This window comes from Carya illinoinensis, chromosome 2 (assembly GCF_018687715.1).
Source record: "Carya illinoinensis cultivar Pawnee chromosome 2, C.illinoinensisPawnee_v1, whole genome shotgun sequence".
Lineage (NCBI taxonomy): Eukaryota > Viridiplantae > Streptophyta > Magnoliopsida > Fagales > Juglandaceae > Carya > Carya illinoinensis.
This window is the reverse complement of record NC_056753.1, coordinates 3,951,193-3,962,766: the sequence shown is the minus strand read 5'-3', so window position 1 is coordinate 3,962,766 and position 11,574 is coordinate 3,951,193. Positions and strand designations below refer to the sequence as shown.

Sequence of the window (11,574 nt, the reverse complement as noted above, 5' to 3'; positions counted from 1 at the left end):
AAAATAATCATTCCAAAGGCGTTGATGACCTTCGAATGAATCGCGTCTGATGAACCTACAACGTTAAGGAGTACGACGGGGTGTAGAAGATGTTCCCTCGGATATCATTACAATTGCTTGCATTATATCTAATTTATGATCAGAATAATCATCATCAAAATTTGAAAAGAGATCGATAGCAAATTGAGGGAAGAAAAATAGAGGATTGGAGGAAGGAAGTTTGGCTTTTGATGAGTAGAGGATGAGTCTATTTATAGAGTTTTATCCTCAACTATTAGTTACAAATAAAAAAATTGGTAAAAAAAGAAGAGTTGGCAAAAATTAATTCATTCAAGAATTGTAGATGGTGATTGGTTGTTATAGAAAGTTGTTGGCATGTTTATTGGTTTCAACCACAATTCTAAATATAAAAATTGGGTAGAATAAACGTTGGTATGTTTATATATGTAATTGTTGGATGAATAGTTAGCGAAATATATTTATTGAATAATTAACTTAAGGGAAAAAAATAGTATATTTATAATAATTTGTAGTTAAATAGTTAAATAATAATTTATTTAATAAAGTTATTAACTAATATATGAATTGTATTTGTAAAATATAAAAAAAATTAAATATTATTAAAATATATAATATTTTATTATTATTTCTATTTTAAGATAACTCGTTCAATGTAGACTAATCTATCTATAAGTTTGTTTTAAAACTAAAAGTTAACATTCTAACTAAATTATAGATTTGACATTGCCAATACTCTAAGAGCACTAGTAGTGGGCTAGCTAAAGTTAAATTTTAGTCAAAGAAGAACTAAAATGTTAAATAAAATGTAGTAGTGGGCTCAATAAATGAACAATATTTTTAACTTCAAATCATATAGCTGACCAAATTTGTTAAGCTGAAGTGGCTAGCTAAATATTATTTTTAGACTAAAAAATGATCTTCTCGAACGCCAACACCAAGATTCGGTTTGATTCTTCCCTATTTGATTCTTCTATACTTGGATGATGCGACTTTATTTTCTTTTACCACTTCTTTGTTTAGTTGCTAGGTAAGATATCGGTACGATTTTTTTTTTTAGTGGGTTGCGATTTTTTTTCATTTTGTAGGCTGTGATTTTTTTTTTCTTGATTTGGTACGATTTTGTTTGCAATTTGTTTATTGATATTTTCCTTATAAGACATCATTTGATTTTGCCTATTTCTAATGTAAAAGTTAAAAATTAATATTTTAATAAAATAGTAAAAGATTTGTTAATTCTATTATTTGATATAGTAAAAATTAACTAGTTAAAATTTATAAAAATAAATTTTTGAATTAAATTTTAATTAAAATTTATTGAGACGATTAGTACTGCTCTAACAGGCTAGCAGCACCTTATCTCACATCACATCCCTCTCTCATCAATAACACTGTTCATTGAATGAACATACAGACACATCTTGCACTGGCACTCTCTCATTCAGCACGTCGATTCTTGCCCTAACCCCACCATTTTCGTCTAGCCTCACTTTCGGCAGCAAAGACTGCACCATGATGGAAGCCTTCCCGTGTTGCAAAGCCTGACCATCTGGGCCAACAGTGCCGTCGCACATGGATGCTCTGCGGCGTGGGGCATGGATCCCTTCTACAAGGCCAAAAGCTATGAAATTTCAGTAGCAAAGTCTGAAAGCACCTACATGATATGAGTCGTTCTCTTTCGAATCTCTGAAACTACCGTGCGAATCTACCTGTTGAAGGTGATGGTCTTCTGCCCCTTATCTGTTGGTACAACTGCAAATTCACGTGGGTTTAGCTTGACCGAGAATCGAGTGGTGTAATTTCTAACGGAGGGGTCTGTGAATTTTGAAACCACGGATACATCCTTTTATCTGTTATACCCCCAATTCGCCTATATATTCAACGTGCTAACCGTGAGGAAACCCACGAAATCCACCAGTTTTCGCATCTGCAACCGTCGACCCTCTCTCCCAAAGTTTGCCCATAAACGGCATAGGTCCCATTCAAGTCCCGCGACGGGGCCTCAAACAGGGTCGTATCAGGTACTGTAATCTGCCCTCCTATTTGAAGTTCTTTTTTGTTTTTTGCTGGAATATTTCTGTGTTCTCTACTGGTATATGTGGATCTATTGTGTTATATTTTGTACCGTGACACATTGAGCATAAATTGTTCCGATTTTCAGGTTTGCAATTGGGAATTTCTGTGCTTGATTTGTGGATTTCATTGAGTTTTTTTTTTTTTTGGTGAATTTCTATGACTTCGATAGGAGGAAATGTTCAAAAAGTGATGTATGCAAATGCATTAATCACTGCTGAATTATTTTCACGCCTAAAGCTATCGGGGGGATGTTCCAGTTCATGACTGGAAACCTTTCTTGCAAGCTTTTTGCAGTATTGGATAATCAATTAATGTTTAAGTGCTTTTTTTCATAAAGTTGATCCTGATTTGATAATCAGCTGATATTCTCACCATTTGATTTAAATTATCTTGGATGAAAAGAATCTAGCTTTCCAGATTCAAGGAACAAACTTTCAACCTGGCCTAAAAAAATCAAGCCGTACCACAAAGATAGAGCAGAGTTGAGAGAATCCAAAAAGATCAGTAAAAGAAAGAAAAATGGGAATTGACAGTAAGACTTAAAAAAAAAAAACAGATGAAAAACCTTGGACATCCAACAGTCTTATGTATAGATAAACAACATCCATGTTGGTAAAGGCTGTGTTTTACCAATATGGATTGGAATTAACATTGATGGTATTCCAAAGCAAAACACACCCTTTAACAACATGGATAAACCTTAATTAGCCAAGGTTAAGTTCAAGGGGGCAACTAGAACAGGCAAAATGCTGCACATTAAGTTGATTGGCGGGAACTCACATGACAGGGATTATGTGCAAGCTAATCAGTTAGTTACACAAAAAATTCTAAAAAAAAAAAAAAGTAGTAGGAAACGAGAGAGATTGCTTTGGAATACCCAAAGGATTATGCTGCATGATGCTCGCGTATTCCCCATGCATTGAGTCAAGCCCAAAGCCAATTTCCACGGTTGCCTAATGGTAAACCTCTAATATTATTTAATTGTTTGTCTTCATATGTATTTTGTTGTATTTCTGAAAATGGGTTGGTAAGTAACTGATTTTTTGTTTGAAATGGGTTAATAGGTTATTATTATCTAGTGGATTTTGCATTTTCATGTACTTTGGGAGTTATGCTCCCATATCCCAGAGAAAGATATCATAGGAGTGTCATAGTTAGCGGTTATTTAGGGGGTATAAGAACTATTTTAATTATCGGCTGTCATCAATTCGTAATATAATCGAATGCACCTTTGGCGTTTGGAAATTACAGTTTACAATTTTAAGATTAATGCTTGCATATTTAGTTGGGCAGCAAGGGTTCTTCATGAAAGCATGTTGTACGTTACATAATTTTATTAGAACATCGACTCCAAATGGCTGGTTGTTTGAGCATTATTGGAGAAACACGCCATTCGATCTAAATGGTCGTGCGGTTAGTGACACCGCATAATCATCACGTCATTCTAACATGAGCATTGAATCAACCCCAAGCTATGGTAGCAGTGAGGGATGAGATTGCCATACTTAATGTGGGTAGATAGGGGTGGTGATTGACTGTTATTTTTCCAACTTGACATGTATGTAATTTTATTTCACTATAAGGATGTACTTTTATTTGAAATTTATTAGCATTTGCCAAGTATATTTCGAATTTCTCAGAGGTCTTTGAATATTGGTATTTTATAAACTTTATTGGTTATATGAATTAAATAGGTTTGGAATAAGCTAACGTTCAGAATTTTAACATCTAATATTTCAAATCATAACGGTAGAACTATATATGCACGTGCTTAGATATAAATTGTAATTTTTCCGCTAGAAACAGGTGATACATTTTCGTCGTTGTAATGGTAACTTAAAAGACTCTCAATTTTTTTCCAGAACCACGCCCCCCCCCCCATAATTGTTAATATTGATCTATTTATATTAATGGGATTGGAAATACAATATAACAAAACACATTTAATAATTTCTAATTTGAAATTATAAAAATATTTATTATAATAAAAATTTCGATTTTATAGAATTACGGCTTTTCCTAAATTGGAAAAATGCCAAGAATTATTGATTAATCTAAATTCCGAAAATCATTTGCGATTAATTATGTGATTTTAATATTGTAATTTATTAATTATTATTAGTTAATATACATATATTTATAAATAATATTCTGTCATTACAAATACTATGAAATAATTGGTGGGACCAAATCCCTTAAAAAGTTAAACCATTTCATCTCCCTTATAAAGTCAAACACAAATTTTTAAAAACTAAAGGTATTTAACATTATATCCAAACCTCACCTTAATTTAAATGGTATTTAGAACATGATTTTATCCATGGATCGAGCTGCTATACATGATACCATCAATAAAGTCGCTAGATGCTTCCATTTGTGCCTAAAAGAAGTTTCAGAACAACCTCATATTAGAACAATCGAAGAAACCATAAATGCATGGCCCATGCAAAGTTACATAGCCATATATAAATAGAGAGGCACTTGGAGCTGGTCCGGTATCTAATGTTGATTTACACCAGTCATTAATCAAATGCCACGTGCAGATTTTAGCTACATTGAGAATGGAACAACAAGCAGGAGATCAAAATTTCACAGCCTAAAGATCTCTGAAAATTTCACAGCAGATCAAGAGTTTGTATTGAGCCAACGTAAAAGTCATGTGCCTATCCTCCTTGCCCCACCATCGGCCTCCTCCTGTCTCTTCCTTTGCTCTGTGTGTAAAAAACAGTCGGCCTCCTCCCCGTCTCTCTCTCTGGTCCGCTCTGTTAGAATATCTGAGGTTGCCTATTAAAGTTTGTCTGGCTGCTGAGAAATCGTGAGAAAATGTGCGAAAATGCTGAGAAAATGTGAGAAATCATGAGCCTTTGTATGTAGATCTTTTTCTTTGAAGTGCACACGATTTCTTACACACGAAAATTTGCAAGGGGTTGGAAAGCGAGGGAATTTTCTTGGAATCCCTTGTACACCTCGAATCCTAAACGCATTAGAGGGAAAGATAGCCAAAATAGAAAAGAAAAGAAAACACAAATGGCAGTTTGAGAAAGCTGTGTTGTTTGGGTCTTAGACTTTCAGGATTGTTTGGTTTTCTTAGAAGATTTGCCATTTTTTATTGGTCACTTCGGAGTTGGCAAAAAGACCCAGCCAACTTACAACATGGAAACACGGAAACCCTAAAAAGGAGTAATCAACACGAAGATCCAGAGATAGGCAAGAAATGGAGCCTTCGAATCGGCATGGGAGAACAAGAAAGGCTCACCTTCGAATCAGGATCGATCAGGATGGGAGTTTTTTTCTTGGAGAGTAGCACTTGGAGCCAGTCAGGATGGGAGAACAAGAACTTCGAATCTCAGGATCCTTCGAATTGGAAGAACAAGAAAGGGACGGGAGAGGAAGGGCAGGGATTCGGGAGGAGAGAAAAAGGAAATTGGAGGGATTAGGGAGGAGACGGGGGAGAGAGAAATTGAGTTATTCTGTGAGTTAGGTGACATTGGAAGAGGGGAAAACCTCCCAACCGGTCGGGTAGAAATTTCATTTTAACACCAATCAATAAAACTTCGCCACGTAGAAAGTGCAGCAAACCAAGATTTACAGCCACATGCAGAAGAGTACTTCAATTTATTCTTCCCCTCTTCTCTCTCCCTTCCCCCCACTCCTGGTCGCCTGCAAGTCCTCCTCTCTCTCTCTCTCTCTCTCTCTCTCTCTCTCTTACTTCCTTGAAGCTCCGTCTTCATAACACATCTTCGTAAAGCTTTCCACTGATTTTCAAAGCCCCAAATTATTTCGATAAACTCGATGTTCTTCGTTTTTCTTCATCTATTTTTTTGATCGTTTTGTTTGATTTTTTTCTTTTATCCTGGAACTGATCTAACTCTCTTGCAAGAAGTTGGAGGAATTTGAAGAAGAGGATGATGAGAGGAAGAAGTCGATGAAGAAGCTACACTTAGAGCGACAATCTCACGGGGTTCCATTAATGGAGCTTCATCAATTAGGAAGTTATTTATGAGCATTGGGTCAAATGGGCTTGTCATGCTTTTCTCTTTCTCTTTGGTTTCAATAATGGAGAATGATTGCAATGAGGTCTCCGGTTCTTTATTTTGATCAAGTTCAGCTGTACGATAATCAGTCTGAAAATTTTGATTTGTTTTTGCTCTTGTTCTGGTAGGTGCTGTAGTTGTTGTTGGGGTTTTTCAGTGGCAGTAAAGATTGGCTTGTGGGTGATAGGATCGATGTCCATCTTTTTCAACTTTTTCTTGACGTGGGTATTTGAGTGATTTTTTTATCCATGAGGCAGGAGAGAGAGCTTTATCTGAGAGAGGAGAAGCGTAGGAGAGAAGGACAAATGTTAATAGAAAAAAAAAAAAAATCAAGTACATGCACATGTATGAATCACTTTGCTAAAACTGATACGTGGTAATATTTCATTTGCTGGTGTAAAAACGGGTGTCACACCCGTCCGGCTCCTAGCGTCTCTCTTGGAAGAGAAATAAATCTCATACATGGTGCAATCTTATTGGCTGGTGTGAAATTGGTTATTACACCCGACCGACTGTGAGCTTCTCTCATATAAATAGGGCCACGACTTCTTCTCACAAGTCTTTCCTATATAAAACATTGAAAGCTGATCACGAGTACTCTGCATGAACCTTCTTTTTCACCAGTTGCAAACATATATAAAGGACACTGCTACACCTTTAGAGGAGTAGTAATGCTACACATCATCTCACACCACACACTTTATATATTAAAATATTATTTTTTATTTTATTTTATTCTTATTAAACTAATTAAATTATTCTATTTATCATCCACATACTACATATTTATTATAGAAAAAATGAAAAAAAATTAAAATAAATATGGTGTGTGAAGTGTGAAGATGACAAGAAGATTTTTCCTTAGAGAAAACCCACTGAGACATACCGTCGAATGTGCAATTTTTTTTTCAAGTATTTTTTTAAACCCCTTAAATATTTGAAAAATAAAAATAAAAATACAAGTTCATTAAAAAACACTTTTTTAACCATTAAGTTAAAAAAAAAAAAATATGTGAGTTTTGTCGGTGATATTCCTCGGTGGGATTTCTAATCACTGGTATTGTTGAAGAAGGAAGGGATCTGCCACCAAAGAAGATCATGAGTTGATCATTTACAACTCTAGGGAGAAGCATTTATTTATGCTCCCTTGTGAGAAATAATAATTGTCTTTAAATGAGGGTGCCTAGATTTAACTAATGCCTTTCATTCTTCCTTGACAAAATTGGTTTTAATAATATTTAAACTATGCTTAGAAACAAAATAATTTTCAAGGAAATCAAATAAAATTATATGCTTATGTAGGGCATTCATTTTTTCTTTTCATTTCCTTTTAACATGTGATTTCTAGAATTAGAAAAAGTAGCATGATAAGATTTTCTCTTATCACTATTTTTAGCAAAACTGTATTCTTTATATAAACAAATTAAATCAATTTCAAAAACTCTGTTAATCACAGTAAGCTGGCTATGATGAATATAAGCAACCATCTTTGAACCTGTTTGTGGATAAAGATGAAGCATCTTTTTACTTTTTATTAGCTTCTTTCTTTATGACTTCACCTTTGGATACGTTGCTATCCTTAGTAGTGTAATAAGTAGAAATAACCTAAGAGGAGGTAGAAACACCTTTTAGCTTTAAATTAGGTTTAGCAGTTTTTACTGAATCTACCAGAAAAATTATGAAATTTTGGTCTCTTCTTTCCATGTTATCAGCAATAGATCCAACAAAAGAAGGTCTAGTTCCAGTAAAAGAATTTCCTCCTTTCGTTGTTTACTCGAGATTGATCAAAACTAATTTTAACAGTACCGTTCAAATATTGTTGAATATAATCATTGTTGAATATAATCAATGTTAAATTCATCAGAAATAACCTTAGCATGAGGAATTTCATGTTCCAAAGTCCATTCATCACGAAGAGTACTATCTTTCCAATAAATCATTTTTGAAACATGAATATTAGCATCAGGAGTTGAACTCTAAATTAACAAAGTTTTATTTCCTGGAGTTTTTAAAATAGTTTTAGGATTTAAATTAGTTTATAAAACTCAGTTACAAAGATTTCTTGGTTTTCTCAACTATGTTGCAGATTTATACAAAGACATGAGTAAACAATGTCATCCACTCTTTGAGTGATTACACTCAAACCCTTCACCTTGGACTGAAATTCATATTACTCTTGTCAAACAAATCAAAGCACATGTTAAAACTCTACCATACCTTGGAATTTCTACTTTTTGTTCATTTAAAATTGTTGAAACAAATGCCTTTAAAGTTAGTTATGGTGGCATTTTGAAACAAATTATTTTACCAAACTCACCTGAACAAATTGTTCTCTTTACTTTTGGAGTCTAGAATATTGCACAACTTAACTATAGTACTATGAAGAAATAGATATTATCCATAGTACTATGTATTTCTAAGTTTCAAAAATGATTTGTTAAACCAAAATTTTTTATTACGCATTGATTGCAAATGTGCTAAATATGTTTAAGAAAAATATGTTAAAAACATTGCAACAAAATATATTTTTGCTAGATGGCAAACTAGTTTAAGTATATTTGATTTTAATATTAAATATATTAAAGAATCTAAAAACTATATTCCTAATTTTTTTACTCGTGAATTCCTGCAGAAAATATGAGTAGAAAAAAATACAACGGGAAGAAGATTGGTACCCCTCCCCCACTACTAGAATTGTTAAACATGAGACTCCTACTCTGGCCATCCCCTTTGATATTGCTAACAAGTTTATTGCTCTAGCACAGACTGATTCACTTGTTATTAAACTCATCTATGATAAGGTCAATAAAACCAAATTGATCTACCATATTGCTTATATATTAAATATTATCACAGAAGAAAAATGGGGATCCCATCCTTACAAAACAAAGAGGCTCCCACTTTCTGACGTTGTTTATTGTTACTATGACTATATTGATGCCTGATTCAAATTTATGCTATTTCAAACTCTGGAGATGTCACACTCTTGGTTTCTGAATTTTGATAATAAAAAATTCAAAATTGAACTTTCCCTCTGGTTTATAAGATGGTGGCACTAATTTGGCCATATTCCTGAAGTCTTTTTTGAAAAAATTTAGAAAGCCATAAGATGTTTTGCCACTGTTTTCAAAATGGATTGGCATAATAAAAAATTCCCCTACTTCCTCCATTTTTGCAAGAGATACAAAGCAGTGTTTTTGGTACCGTACCGTACCGGTCACCAGGCCGGTACAGGTAAGGTACCTGTTTCGTACCGACTGAAATACCGGCCGTACCGGCCTGTACCGGCCTGCGTACCGGCTGGTATTTCGGTAATTCGGCCTTCATGTTTTTTTTTTTCCATTTTTTTAAGTTATAATCTTATTTTTTTACCCCAATTTATATTAGACTATTTATAATTTATATATACATGTATATTCATGTATAATTTATTCATATATAGATTATTATTTTGAAATATAATTTATATATATATTTATATATATAATTTATTTATATATCAACTATCCCGAAATGGTACACGAAACGGTACCGGTACCGAAATATTTCGTTCCAGTGCCTTGATTGGTACGCCATCCGGTACGGTATTCAAAACATTGATACAAAGTCCCTTGAATATTAAAATGAAGCTACAATGGGAATGGTGATTTACTGGCCCAACATTGGTTTGTCAAGTGGTGAGACAGGTTTCCACACACACAAGGTGTTATTGACAATGTTGCTTGAGACTTTCCACAGACTGCTCCAAATCTAAAGAGTATTGAGGAATTTTTGTCTGTTAAACAGATAACTTTGCCTGAATATCCAAATACTTAGACCACTACTTTTGCTAAACCTTATACTTCTATTAAATATGATAAATCCAACAAATCTTCTAAATACAAGGAAAAGAAGAATCTGATCCAAGTTTAACAAAAAAGGAATTGATTTATCTACTACAGAAGCACTTGCAGAACAATAATAAAACTGGTAAGAATAATTATGATATTGAGTTAGAAGCATCTTCTGAAGCTTCATTTACTGATCCCTATAGTAACATATTTGGATATAATTCAGAAGACACTCCAAAACTATCTAATGACTCATCCGTCGGCACAAATGGACAAATTTTTAAAAGCACCAAATGACTACCGTCTTTAAAAGATTGATTAGTCGCATGCTTTTCTGAAAGATTCTTGCTCCTTTACTTTCAGCACAAATGACAGAAATGACTCTCCTGCAATTCATGTGGAGAAAGTACTCAAAGCCTGCTTAAAGATGCTTGTACTGTTTGCTTTATTGTACTGATGACTTAAAAGATCCTCCTTCATCTATTAAAGGGGCCAGGGAACCTTGCCTCAGGGAGAGAACATCTTCTTCTATTACCTACTTCACCCATCTCTCCTTGTTACCATTGTGTTTCTCAAAAAAATTCTTATGGCTTTGAGTTTTTTAAGAAACCTATTTCCCCACCTTCCTTTATAATATTTTGTAAGTTGTTTCACTTTGAATAAACATGATTATTTCTCTTATACTTTCTTTTACTTTTCATTTATCAATATTTTTATTTATCTCTAGTTATCTGGTTCTTACTTTTATTATTCATTAATATCAATTATCTTTTTCACTACTTCCAGTTATCTGGTCCTCCAATCATCTGATCATCACTTTACTACTTTTTTTCTCTAAAATCTCCTGCTCTAATTCCACTCCCTTGTTGGTAACTTATAGGGCGGAAGGAGAGATCATTAACATTATAAGATTAATGTAATACTAGGACCAGATAACTAGAGGATCAGATAACTAGAATAGTATATATTGGAATTGAAGCAAGACCAGATAACTGGAATCAAATTGTATAATGAAGGTAGAATAGGATAATTGGAGTTAGATGAAAGTAAATAATGCAGATAAAAAGTAGATAATACAAGTACTGAACAAATTCTTGATTATTGAAAAATATTACGCACAAGAGTAATTACAAGGTTGAGTAATGGAAGGAGAAGAGTGGAGAAGATTTCAGGAGAGAGTTCTCAAGGAAGGGCACTTAGGAAGTTCTTTTCCACTCTATTTTGTTCTTCCTTACATTGAAATGAGGTACTCATTTTATAAAACAAGGATGTTCCTTTATAAATATTAAAATAGTCAAATAGTGAATAGTGAACAGTAGATGACAGACTGTTTTAGCTGAAATTGCAGGAGTCTATTTCATTTTCTTGTTCCGAAAGCAAAATAATGGGAGTCTCTAAAAGTAGGGTTAAGAGACCAGTAATCTTGGTCAGGAAACTAATATTCTTTTGGAATTTTGTGAAATATTTGGCAGTTTGTATTGGCAAATCAATCATCCGAAAGCTTTGGTGTGCCTTTAGAGTCATGACCAAAGAAGTTGATGTATGAGTCATTATAAGCAACTGAAGCCTCAGAGGATGCATCTGATTCAGATCCAGAATCTTCTTTGGCTTCAAGA

At 33.7% G+C, this 11,574-nt stretch overlaps 2 long non-coding RNA genes across 2 annotated transcripts; one reads left to right on the top strand and one right to left on the bottom strand.

Annotated features, from left to right (window-relative positions):
- Positions 1–1,373: 1,373 nt before the first annotated feature.
- LOC122297642 lies at positions 1,374–6,314 on the top strand. The gene is made up of 2 exons (XR_006238848.1): positions 1,374–2,039; positions 5,978–6,314. It is a non-coding gene; the product is annotated as an uncharacterized LOC122297642 (long non-coding RNA).
- On the bottom strand, positions 4,355–5,772 carry LOC122297645. The gene is made up of 2 exons (XR_006238849.1): positions 5,351–5,772; positions 4,355–4,474 (listed from the first exon to the last, which is right to left on the bottom strand). It is a non-coding gene; the product is annotated as an uncharacterized LOC122297645 (long non-coding RNA).
- Positions 6,315–11,574: the final 5,260 nt, after the last annotated feature.